This window comes from Carcharhinus amblyrhynchos, chromosome 3 (genome assembly GCF_965287045.1).
Source record: "Carcharhinus amblyrhynchos chromosome 3, sCarAmb.v2.hapA, whole genome shotgun sequence".
Lineage (NCBI taxonomy): Eukaryota > Metazoa > Chordata > Chondrichthyes > Carcharhiniformes > Carcharhinidae > Carcharhinus > Carcharhinus amblyrhynchos.
The window spans coordinates 91,556,061-91,569,965 of record NC_137326.1 but is presented as its reverse complement, the minus strand read 5'-3'; the positions used below and the strand labels follow the sequence as shown (position 1 = coordinate 91,569,965).

General features: G+C 40.5%; 1 protein-coding gene across 3 annotated transcripts in view; it reads left to right on the top strand.

The window, feature by feature from the left end:
• The window catches only part of rsrc1 (arginine/serine-rich coiled-coil 1), a 401,286-nt gene that overhangs the window by 193,552 nt on the left and 193,829 nt on the right, over window positions 1-13,905 (top strand). The window lies entirely within an intron of this gene.

Below are 13,905 nucleotides of genomic sequence, written 5' to 3'. Positions count from 1 at the left end.
TTTGCATTCCCTGGGGTTTATAAATCTAAGGGATTGTGTTTCTTTTTAGAATTTTGGAAAAATTGCTATGATAGACGGAGAGAAACTTTTCAACCTCTGGAAGAAGGAAACAATAACTTAAAATCAGACGGTCTGTTCTGCAGTTCATGAGCACTTCATGAGCAGGGTGGTTGTAGTATGGAACTCTGTTCCATAAAAAGAACAGCAGATTAATTAATAACTGTCGGCTTGTGATTCTTGCTCTCAAAAGTATTAAAGGCAGGAAGGTGGAGTTCAGAGACACATTTATTATGATCTTCACGATCAATCATCGATTGGAATATCCCTAGGGTAAGGGGTTTGGATGGGGAGGAGTTTGTTAGGTGTGTTCAGGAGGGTTTCCTGACACAACACGTGGATAAGCCTACAAGAGGAGAGGCTGTACTTGATCTGGCACTGGCTAATGAACCTGGTCAGGTGTCGGATCTCTCGGTGGGAGAGCATCTTGGGGATAGCGATCGTAATTTTATCTCCTTCACAATAGCATTGGAAAGAGATAGGATCAGGCAGGCTAGGAAAGTGTTTATCTGGAGCAAGGTGAAATATGAAGCCATAAGGCAGGAAGTTAGACGAGTAAATTGGAAGGAGTTATTCTTGGGGAAAAGTACTGAAGGAAGGTGGCAGATTTTCAAGGAATGTTTGTCTGGAGCTCTGTATGACAACGTGCGATGAGACAGGGAGGTTTTGGTAGGTTACGGGAACCGTAGTGCACGAAGATTATAATGAACCTAGTCAAAAAGAAAAGAAAGGTGTATAGAAGGTTTGGAGAGCTAGGCAATGTTAAGGATCTAGAGGAGTACACGGGTTATAGGAAGGAGCTTAGAAACGAAATTAGGAGAGCCAGAAGGGGTCATGAGAAGGTTTTGGCGGGTAAGGTTAAGGAGAACCCCAAGGCGTTCTGCAAATATGTAAAGAGTAAAAGGATGAGATGTGAAGGAATAGGACCTATAAAAGGTGAAGGGGGAAAAGTTTGTGCGGAACTAGTAGAAGTGGCAGAGGTGCTTAATGAATACTTTACCTCGGTATTCACGGTGGAAAATGATCTGGGTGTTTGTACTGCAGGTTTGCGGCGGACTGAAAAGATTGATTATGTGGACGTTAAGAAAGATGATGTGTTGGAACTTTTGAATTGCATCAAGATAGATAAGTCACTGGGACCGGATGAGATGTACCCCAGGTTACTGTGGGAGTCGAGGGAAGAGATTGCAGAGCCTCTGGCGATGATGTTTGCGTTGTCGATGGAGATGGGAGAGGTTCCGGAGGATTGGAGGATTGCGGATGTGGTTCCTATATTCAAGGAAGGGAACAGGGATAGCCCAGGAAATTACCGACCAGTGAGTCTGACCTCAGTGGTTGGTAAGTTGATGGAGAGGATCCTGAGGGACAGGATTTATGAACATTTAGAGATGTTTAGTATGATCAAAAGTAGTCAGCACAGCTTTGTCAAGGGCAGGTCGTGCCTTATGAGCCTAGTTGAGTTCTTTCAAAATGTGACTAAACACATTGACGAAGGAGGAGTGATGGATGTGTTTTATATAGACATCAGCAAGGCATTTGATAAGGTCCCCCATGCAAGACTTCTTGAGAGGACATGGGACCCAAGGGGCTGTTGCCTTGTGGATCCAGAACTGGCTTGCCTGCAGAAGGCAGAGAGTGGTTGTGGATGGGTCTTTTTCTGCATGGAAGTTGGTCACCAGTGGAGTGCCCCAGGGATCTGTTCTAGGACCCTTGCTGTTTGTCATTTTCATAAATGACCTGGATGAGGAAGTGGAGGGATGGGTTAGTAAGTTTGCCGACGACATGAAGGTTGGTGGTGTTGTGGATAGTCTGGAGGGATGTCAGAAGTTGCAGCGGGACATAGATAGGATGCAAGACTGGGTGGAGAAGTGGCAGATGGACTTCAACCCAGATAAATGTGTAGTGGTCCATTTTGGCAGGTCCAATGGGATGAAGGAGTATAATATCAAGGGTAAGACTCTTAGCAGTGTAGAGGATCAGAAGGACCTTGGAGTCCAGGTCCACAGGACTCTTAAATTGGCCTCGCAGGTGGAGGATGTGGTCAAGAAGGTGCATGGTGTACTAGCCTTCATTAATTGAGGGATTGAGTTTAGGAGTCGGGAGATAATGCTGCAGCTTTATAAGACCCTTGTCAGACCCTGCTTGGAGTACTGTGCGCAGTTCTGGTCACCTCATTACAAGAAAGATGTGGAAGCTATTGAAAGGGTGCAAAGGAGATTTACAAGGATGTTGCCTGGCTGGGGTGCATACCTTATGAGGATAGGTTGAGGGAGCTGGGACTCTTCTTCCTGGAGAGACGAAGGATGAGAGGTGACCTAATAGAGGTTTATAAGATGATGAGAGGTATAAATTGAGTGGATTCTCAGAGGCTATTTCCCAGAGCTGAAATGGTTGCTACGAGAGGACACAGGTTTAAGGTGCTGGGGTGTAGGTACAGAGGAGATGTCGGGGTAAGTTTTTCACTCAGAGGGTGGTGGGTGAGTGGAATCAGCTGCTATCGGTGGTGGTGGACACGAACTCGTTGGGGTCTTTTAAGAGACTTCTGGATGAGTACATGGGATTTAATGGGACTGAGGATTATAGCTAGGCCTAGTTGGTAGGGAAAAGATCAGCACAACTTGTGGGCTGAAGGGCCTGTTTGTGCTGTAGTTTTCTATGTTCTGTGATCTCATTGAATGGCAGAATAGGCCCATGGAGTTGAATGACCAACTCGTGTTCCTATGAAATTGTATTATTTAACTTTGAAAGGAGAATTTTGGTACATGATAACCTCCAGTTAATGTTTTGGGATCATTTTAGAACTATTTCTTTAAATGTGTATAAAATTATACTGTTAACACAAATGAGGGGGCACTCAGTAGAATGCATACCTCCGCCACTCTGTATTAACTCTGTTAATACAATTATGCAACTCATTCTTGAGGCTTTTCCCTGCCTGGTTGACACCTTAACTATGAAGCTGAATAAATATTGAAAGTTTTGATCTCATTAAGGAGGCTTCAATCCAATCCATATCCAATAACCTGCTCTGAAATCTCTACTTACATTTCAACTAGTGTGACAAATTCTGCCACAGCAGCTAAAACAAACCACAAAAATCAAAAGCACTCGAAGTAAAACAACCCATAACGTTCTTTAAAAAAATGTATATGTTAGTGCATGATCTAAAACATTTCAGAATCCAAATCTGAATCTGCACCTTACCTAAAAGTTAATCAGTTCTTCCTTGGGCCATTCCTTAATTGCGCACCAAGTTTTGTTGAAATCTATTCATTAGTTTTTGAGATATTATTTACAGACAGGGGCAAAAACATTACTTCAGTGATGGAGGTAATTAAGTTGAATTTAGCAGGCTTAGTTCATTTCTACAGCCTATCTAATAACACTATGATTCAGCATAGTTTTGCATGTTAATACAAACTCAACATGTTAACTCTGTTTCTCTACAATTTCTGCCAGATCTGTTGAGTTTTTTTCCTGCACTTTGTTTTTCTTTCAGATTCCCAGCACCCTCAGTATTTTGCTTTTGTTAACATAATTCCACTCTCATTCGTAAATATGATTTGTCATGGAATTATAACTAATTGTCTTTGCATCAATGTGAACATATGACAAGATGGGACTGGACGTGTTTGCAGCATGCGAAGCATTTATCATTTTTGCAGTGTCCTTGCCACAATCCACATTTGTTTCAACTTTCTCAATGTTTCTCACAGGTTTTGCCTGTTTGGATAACTTGACAGGTTACTTTGTCTTATATCTATTGTCGTAATAGCAGTCCATGTGATAGGCAGCACATCCACAAACATTGCTTCCTCCGCCACTGATGCTCAAAAGCAGCAGTGTGTACAAGATGCACTGCAGCAATTCACCAAAGGTCCTTCGACAGCACCTTCCAAACTCACGATCACTTCCATCTAGAAGGACAAGGGCAGCAGATACATGAGAATACCACAATCTGCAAGTTCCCCTCCAAGTAACTTACCATCCTGACTTGGAAATATATGGCTGTTCCTTCGCAGTTGCTAGGTCAAAATCCTGGAATTCCCTCCCTAACAGAATTGTGGGTCAACCCACATCATGTGGACTGCAGCGAATGAGAAGGCAATTTGTCACCACCACCTCAAGGGCAACAAGGGATTGGCAATAAACGCTGGCCAGCCATCGACGCCAATGTCCCACAACTGAATAAAAAAAACAACCATTTTGAATAGATATTATGCATGGATTTTTCAAAGAAATGTTATTTTAAGCATTTTGAAAACTTTCAGATGTCTTCGTGAGAACATCAATGTCCATTGCATCTGACTACATTGGAGAAGAATTTGAAGAGCCTGGGCAAAGGCGAATGATTATTTCTATTCTACTAAGTTGTGCTCCATTGAACATGTCTGCTACTTACAACACTTTGGAGAATTTCCATGTGAAAGGGAATTTTGTGTAAGATGTTTCAAATTGCAACATTTGATCAACACAAACATGACATTTACCAAAGCATTTCTCTGGATTTATTATTTCAAATCTTATGGTGCATGCAAATGCATCAGAGGCAATTGAAGCGAGGTTTACTGGATTGATATCTGGAATTAATGAGTTGTCTTTTGAGGAAAGGTTGGACAATGTGTGCTATTTACTGATAAATGTTGCAAAGTCAACCTGTTTTTCATATTGAGCCGATGGGCAGGATTTTACGGCTTCGCTTGACCTGAGACCGGAAGATCCCTACCGAGGTCAACGGACTTTCCCTTGTTCGCCCCTTGCCCACTCCAGTTCTTGGGGGCAGTAGTATTCTGGTGTATGACTTGATAGTACTTGTCCATTCGATGGAGTTTGGCAAGAACTATCGAATGATGTATGGGTAATGTGTTATTTTACTTTTTCTCAGTGGCACTGATTTTATTATTTTGAAAATGTATGACATACAGACGTGGAAAATTTGGTCCCTTGAGCCTGCTCAGCCTTTTATAAGATCCTTTTGTCTTCAGTTTCACGTTCCCCACTTACCGCCGATAGCATTTTTATTTCCTTGCCTAACAAGAATCTATCTACCTGTACCTTAAAGATATTCAGTGACTCAGCTTCCACTGCCTTCTAGGCAGAGAGTTCCAAAATCTCTCAACCCTTGAAAGAAAATAATTGCCCTCATCTCTGTCCTACAAGGCCATTCCCTAATTTTAATACACTGTCCCCTAGTGCTGGGTCCACCAACAAGAGGAAACATTCTTTCCATGTCCATCTTGTCAAGATCATTCAGGATCTTAAATACTTCAGTCAAGTCACCCTTCTGAATTCCTGCAGAAACAAACCCATACTGTCTAACCTTTCCACATAAGACAACCCAGTCATTCCAGGTATTAATCCAGTAAACCTCCTGTCAGTTGCCTCCAATGACTTTACATCCTTATTTAAATGAGTAAACCAAACCTGCACATTGTATTTGAGATGTGGTCTCACCAATTCTTGCATTACTGCAGTATAAAATCCTTACTTCTAAGTTTGCTTCCTCTCATAATAAAGGATAACATTTCTTTAACCTTGATCAGTTCTGTAACTGCTTGCGAGCTTTTTTGATTTGTACACTAGAACATGAAGATCCCACTGCAGCTAAGAAATCTGCAGTTGTTTCCTGTTTAAATAATACTCTGCTTCTTCATTCTTCCTGCCAAGTGAACAATGTTTTCCCACATTGTACTCCATTTGTCAGATTTTTATCTACTCACTCAACCTCTTCATATTCACCTGCAAACTCCTTATACCTTCACAAAATGTTTTCCTACCTTGATGTTCTTTTCAAATTTTGCTACTATGCCTTTACACCCCTCATCTAAGTTATTGCTATAAATTGTGAAAAACTGGGGCCCCACCACCAATCTCTGTGGGATTCCATTTGTCACATCCTGCCAATCAATCATAGATGCATTTTCACATACTCTTCAGTCTCTGTCAGCCAGCCTATCTTTCATACATGCTAAAATGTTGCTCCCTATATTAGTAGCCTTTGTTTTCTGCATCTTATCAAATGCCTTATGCAAATTCAAGTGCAGTACATCTGTATGCTCCCCTTTATTGGGGAATGCCATAATTCTTATTCCCCACAAAATATGCTCATGATCTGAACTTGGATTCATCGATAGTATGATGAGTGTAGATGGGGACGTCCCCAAAGGAAGGAAAGATAGTAAATGGATGTTGGTCTCAGAGATCCCTGGAATGGTTCAAAGCAACACAAATAGAATTCAACTGAAGGGACCATCTTTTCATCCACTTGGTAGTGGGAGTAATTTGTAAACTGTGGTGGGCTTATATCTCTGACAAATATTTTGTTTCTCAAATGTGAATTTTCGGCAGCTACATGAAAGATCAGCTCAGATGTTCACTGGTGTATTAATTCCAAACGATGGATTGTCTGTCTATGTTTATTGGCATAAAATTAAACCTTTTGCTGCTGTGGAAATAAAAATGCCAATCAGGCATGCTGTTCTCATTTGCAGCCATGATATGTTCATGGTTTCAGTAATTTGATCGTGGCTGATGAAAAGCTGACAAGATTTCCACAGTGCCCCATTAGATAAAAGCAGCGTGAAACCACGGGTTAATCTGCAAACAGATTTCCATGCTTATTACTCTAATGATTTCATCATATTTGATGTACCAGGCAGTATAACCATTTCAGCAGCAGTACCATGCTCAGTTTTGATCTCTTCCCTCATTTAATGATGTAGTAATTTAGCTGACCTTTGACCAGTTGCATATCTATTCATAATTGTATGTCATTCTGATGGGGAAATTACTTTAGAGAAACCAAAATATTCATCCTGCTTTCCAAGTCAAAAATAACAAAAGAAATATTGCATTAATTTTCAAATGATGATATTACATTTAGCGCCTGGGCCTCGTATATCAAAATATGAAAAATGCTCAGTTACTGTATGTGCTTAATCTTAATGGTATCTGTGGATGTCAAGGGCATGGAGGAAATTAAATCGGAAAGTGCAGATAGACCTAAGACGATATTATCTACTGATGATTGCAGTTTTGATAGGTATTTTAGTGGATTTCATTTCACAGAATGGTAGAAGATGAGTTAGGTACCAGATTTTCTCATTTTTCTTGTACATGATTTATGTGCATTCAGTCTAAAACTTTTTACAGACGCGCAGTTACTGGAGATGAGAGCTAAATTAATGCAGTAGGTTTCCATCTCGGCTTCATGCGCAAATGTCAGAGCAACAATCACAGAACAGTCCACATCATTATTCAGAGTTGTTTACATTTAAAATATGTAATGAAATCTGTTCAGAATAATAAGTGGAAATAAAAGTTTGGGACAATTTTAAAGGTCATGAAGTTTGAGAAATGGTGCAAAGCTACAAAATAAAATTGAGCCAATATAAATTACATTATTATGCGCCTACTCTCCTTTAAAGAAACATAGGAATAAATTGCTTTCTGGTGGTAAAACACTTTTGCAGGAGGTCAGCATTTCCCTGTGCCATAATGGTACGTGAAGCAACTTAAAGAAATGCTGCTGAAATTGTGTTTTTAATTTTAAACCATTTCTGTTAAGGATCGCCATGTAACTATTTTTTGAAAGGAAAGGCTAGATTTGATGTTGCCTTAGTTCATGAAATTTTTGAATAATCTAATGCATTGCTTACACCAGCAGTGGAGTACATTTGTACAAAGTTAGCTAATTAACTGGATTTTCATTTGGAATAATTTTGCAGTTTTTAATTTGGCTTTTCATTACTGTGACCATCCAGATTATGAATTAGGTCCTTTTTCATTCTTGTATTTCCCAGAGCCTGAATTTGTACTGCTTTAAAAATTGTTGCCCTTTACTCAGAGGAGAGGGTGCACGAAGATTTGACTTGTACACAACAGTTACAACAGCCTATTTCATTTTTGTTTAAGATGTATAAAGAAAGAAATTTTACTATAGTTGTTCTATACATCAGATGGTTAGAATATAATCATACAGTGCAGATGAGTACAAACAAACTTATGTTTATGTCCTACCTTTCCATTCTTAGAGAATCCAAAAACGTTTTACGTCAAGTTACTTTTGAAATATTGCAGTTTATCAAATGGTCAGCTTCATATGTGGCTAGTTGCATAGTCTTTCAGTTGCGTTTTTTGCAAGTGTAGTATGTAAAACTGCTAATCGTATATCATTTAAGATTGGTATCTTATTTCGGTTTTGTGATATACTAACTTGAATTGTGGATTCCTGTGACACCAGAAGCCCATTTTCTACAATTAATGTTAGAAACTTTTTGAAATAGTTGTATTCAGATTGGAGAAACAAAAAGGTGAAAAATATCCACTAATAAGCAGGCAATGTTGTAGTGGAAACTAGTTGTAATTTGTAATTCAGCATGAAGCTGGCCATTTCTCTCTGGACCATGGTTTGTTTCTAAACATCTGTTTTACACTGACGTGACAGGGATAATCTCTGGGATGAATGTTGAGATGCAATTTTGAGGCATAGTAGAATAAACTTTATCCTGGGTTACACTTGGCTTCACCATGGCTAGTGCTGACCAAAAAACTCATTTTACTCTTGAGAACTAATATTCTTGAATTTGATGAATGCCAACAGTTTATATTAATTAAAATATTGTAGTTGTGATCTAATTTTATTGTTGATCTGGTAATTTGTGGTAGAAAATTTCCATTATAATAATTAGATTTGTCATATGCAATTGGCAGTCCATTTTCCATCCAAGGAAACTTGCCACCCTTACCCATTCTGACCTCTGAGTGACACCAGACCCAGAGATTTTGTATCAAATTGAAAATGAGGTTCCAACCTGAAAATAAGGTTTCAACCTGATGAACCTGTAACACCAGTGGGGATTATATGCAATAGATGAAATAAATGAATCCCACCCCCCCAACCAACCAAGTTCAGATCAAAGTTTTGTGGCTGTGTGACATTTGGTCATGAATAATGACAGGGTAGTAAAACAAGTAATGGGAGGAGAAGGCTCCCTTCATACCTTATCTTAAATAATGGTACACATGTAAATGACAAGCATTTGCAACCATCCAGAGCTGCTGAGTGGATGAACCAATCTGCCTCTTCCTGAGGTTCTCTCCATCAGAGACATCTGAAGCCAATGTGATATCAAGAAACTGACTGAGTGCCCTGGATGCTGCAAAGGTTATGGACCCTGATAACATCATGGCTGCAACAGTGAAGATATGGTCTAGAAGAAGGTTTTTGAGGGCAAATCATCTCAGTCCCAGGACCTTTCACCAGGAGTTCTCCAGGGCATTATTTTAGACCCAACCACTGTCTGCTGCTTCATCGATGACCTCCTCCCATTGTCAGGTCAGCAGTGGGGATTATTACTGATGATTGTACAGTGTTCAGTTCTGTTCATAATTCCTCAAAACCAAGGCACCTACGCCATGTGCAACAGGGTTGCACTAATAGTTTTCAAGTACCATCTGGGCCACAAAAATGCCAGGCCATGACATTGTTCAATGAGAGAATCTAACCACCTCCCCTTGAAGTTCAGCGGTGCTGTCGTCATTGATTTCCCCATTGTCAATATCTTGGGGGTTGCCATTGATAAGGAACATACCTGAATTTGCCACATTATTACCATGGCAACAAGAGCAGATAAGAGTCTGGTATTCTGTATTGACTGACCCCCAAACCTTTTCCATTGCCTATAAGTCACAGATCAGGAGTGAGATGGGATATTATCCACTTGTTTGGATGCACACATCTCCAAACACATTCAAGCCAAAGCAGCCTGCTTGGTTGGCACCTCTTCCCTCTACTGTTTGTGCAGTGTGTAATTGTGTGTCATCTACTATATGCGCTGCAACAACTCAAACTGTTTCTTCAATGTTACCTACCAAATCTGTGACCTCAAGCATCAACGACAAGGGGAACAGGTATATGGAAAAACTACAACCTCCAAGATATTATTCTCCTACTATTCTGACTTGCAAAGCTTTTGCTCCTCCTTCATTTTCACTGGGAAAGAACCTGGAACACCTTCTCTAAAAGGACAGATAAAGAATATCTTTGCCATATAAACTGCAACAGTTCAAGAAGGTGGCTGTCTAGCATCCATTTGACCAATTAGGATGAACAATAAATACTGGCCGTGCTAGCAATGCTCATATTTTATGAACTAATAAACTGTGCTATGCAACACATTTTAATTATCCCAAATAAAAGCACAATACTACGGATGCTGAAAATCTCAAATAAAAACAGAAAATGCTGGATAAACTCAGGAGGTCTGGCAGCATCTGTGGAGAGAGAAACAGAGTTAATGGATGGAATTTTACAGCCTTGCTCATTCTGAAAATCCCGCCTGAGATCAACGGATCTTTCATGGTCAGCGTCTTGCCCTTACCAATTCCTATGGCGGGCGGACCGGTAAAATTACAGCCAATGTTTCAGGTCTATCATTCTGTTGAAGGGTCATTTGGACTCAAAGCATTAACTCTGTATCTCTCTCCACAGATGCCACCAGACCTGCTGAGCTTATTCAGCGTTTTCTGTTTTTATTTTTAATTGTCTGTCTGGACAATCGATCTGTTTGTTTAGCTCTTTCTGTGAGTGTGGGCAATTTACAATTTGTATCTGTTTGTCTAAAACTGCATAATGTAAAGGTTCAGTAGAACGCTATCACTTTTGTCAGAAGATTTGGGTTTAAGTCACACTCTTGAGACTGAGCACATAATCTGGATTGACACTTCAGTGCAACACTAAGGTGCAAATGTATTGCTGGAGGTAGCAGAACATTATCAAGCAAAATTTGACACTGAGATAATATTGGAACAGGTGACGACAATCTTTGTCAAATGGTTGCCTTAAAGGAGGAAAAAGAGTTAGAGATTTTTAGGAAAGGAATTCCAGAGCTTTGGCCTTGAGCAACACTTGGCTGTCAGTGTTGAAGTGAGTGAAATCAGCAATGCAGAAGAGGTCAGAATTGGAGGAGTGCAGTTAGCTTGGAAAGTTATGGAGTTGGAGTCAGGTGCAGAGATCAGGAGGGGATGAGACTGTGGAGGGATTTGAAAACTAAGTTGAGAATTTTCAAATCAGTGTATTGCTCAATTGGCAGCTAGTGTAGGTGGGTATGCACAGGGTGGGGTGTGGGCTGATAGGTGAACAAGATGCTCAGCTATGTATATTCTTCGCACACGTCCTAGAAGATCTGTTGAGGGGTGTCACATTATTTGGGTCTGTAATTTACTTGCAGTCCAAAGGTTATTGAAGATAAACGACAAGTAGTAAGGCTAATGGTTTGTTGGCTACAGTTAGTTCTGGTTCAATTGATATGTCTGCTTTCTAACTCCAGCTCTGTCCGTTTGTTTTCACTTTACTGTAAGTTTTAAATGTAGTTTTGGTTGATTGTGTATTCTTCACATGCCACATGTAACTTACTTGTTTACATGTATGGATTATAGAAATGCTTTGACCAGAGCAAGAAATGCTTTGAAGATGTAACTGTAAAATTTGTTACATATAATTTGTATTTTCTAGCATTTTAATATGTATTTCACCATTTCCCAAGTTAATTACAGAGATCAAGGCTAACATGAAAGAGTTACTATTGAGAAATGATGAAGAGCTCTATTGTTTTTCGATTGATGTAAATGATGCTTTGAAGCTGATACTAGTGCAATTCGTGCTCCATTGCTTTTCGGTCTTTTGGCTAAGATCAAGCAGCCCTGCACTGGGTCAAAGTCAACGAGGTTACACTGAATTCATTTGAAGCAATTTTTTAAAGTGGCACTTAGGCCATTTGGCTGATATGCAAATGAGATCAAGACTGGGAGTAGGTGCAATGCCTGCTCCAATCAGATTGGATCATGTAGATCAAGCCCAAGACAGGAAGTGGCTCGCCTGCCTTGTCAGCTTGAATCTGGAATGTCTCACTTGTTGAGACTTTGAATTGGATATATAAAAAATCACGCTCCATTGTTTGGATACGATTGCCTATGTGCAGGAGAGGAGGGTGGACACCTGTCTCAACAGCCTGGGGCAGGAGAAGGTGTTTGATTAAATATCATGCACCTACTTGATGGATTTGCTGACCAAAATGGGGTTTGAGGAGGGAACCTGCTATTGGGTCCAATGGCTCTTCATAAATATCAGTAGCACAGTTTCAGTCAGTGGGTAGAAATCAAAAAGTTTCCTGTTCAAAGCCGGAGACAGGCAGACTGTCCTTTCTCCCTTGTCCTGTTTGCGTGTTGTATAGAACCTTTTGCCGAGACAATCAGGAAGGATCGGGTATAAGAGGAGTGACAATCCCAGGCAGCAGAGGCACTCAAGTCAAAGCCTCACTGTACACGAGTGATGTCGCTGTTTTCTGCACAGATCTGATGCTGGTGTGCAGGCTCCTGAATGTCTTTGACCAATTTGGATGATCTTAGGAGCCAAGGTAAATCATGGTAAGAGTGAAGCTATGTTCTTTGGGACTGGACAGACTAATCCTTTGACCCTTCAGATTATGTGAAGCAGGTGGGAATATGATTTGCAGCAGCTAGGGTGTGGGCCAAGGTGAAGCAAAAGTTGGGCATGTGGGAGCAATGCTCCCTCTTCATTGCCAGAAAAGCCTTGTCATCAGGTGTGAGGTACTCTGGGGATTGGTCTGGCCCATACTCTGAATCTTCATCATAGCAGTCACCTGAGCCATTTTCAATTTCATCTGGAGATCCAGGATGGATTGTGTCTGAAAGGGCACCATGTACAAATTTCTGGATAAAGTGGTAAAAAGGAACTCAATGCCGCCTTCGTCCTGATGACCACCTTTGTGTGCAGTTGCATCAAGCTGTGTACATCCTTGGTACGCAAACACGAAGTGTCACAATATACTGAGCTCCGACTTGTCCCTGGCGTTGTGAAGGATGAGCTTGACTATGTTGCCACAGAATGCTCCCGGTAGTTGGACCGTACTATATCACCTGTCCCTTGTGGAAAAGAGATGTTCGCATGCCTTCTCATAGAGGATCTGAAGAGAGTCGCAGTTGCATTTGTCAAGTTTTATCCCTAGCACCTCTGTGATGCAGGATTCTATATGGGCTGTTCCCAGGAACATACACCAAGACAAACATCAACTGCTTCTGGAGGAATATTAAGTCAGTGAGAGAAACTCTTTCGTCTGCCTGAAGCATGTTGATCTTCTAGTGCAAAGATTTGTTCTCGACCTAGTGTTGCAGACTAGCACATTCCAAGGTCCTATATGTCACTACATACAGCTTTGGGTGTTTGAGAGGCTGGAGTCCACTCTGCATTCTTCAAAGAATTGTTCACTTATCTGTCAATCATCATCACATTGCTATTGTTGGAGCTTGTATTGCACAAACTGGTTACTTACATTTCTACATTGCAACCGTGACTGCTTTGCAGGTGCATAATTAGTTTTAATTTATGTTATGCGGTAGTGAAAGACGCAATATAAATGTATGTCGTTCTTAAAAATGTGATTATTATAGCAAGTCTGATCCTCATCTTGCTTTAAGTTATCTGATCTCCGCTGGGGTATGGCAATTAGTTATACTACAAAAGGTTTTTAGCAATCCAGGCTTGAGAAGGGATTGGCCAGGAAATCTGTTCAGTCTATATAACCTATCTGCACGTAGGCAATTGAGGACATGATCTGGCTTGAGTGTGATAGCACCCATATTCAAATAGCCAGTTAACGCTCACTGTCAGGGCTCATATGTGAAAAATGGATGTTTTGACACATTAGAATAGGATTGGAATGTGTCCCTGCAAGGTGCCAGTGTCTCTAGGAGATGAAGGAAAGGAAGAAAATTGGCAGAAATAGAGACATAACAGTATGTCATGTTTGAAAGCATTCCTGTAAACTA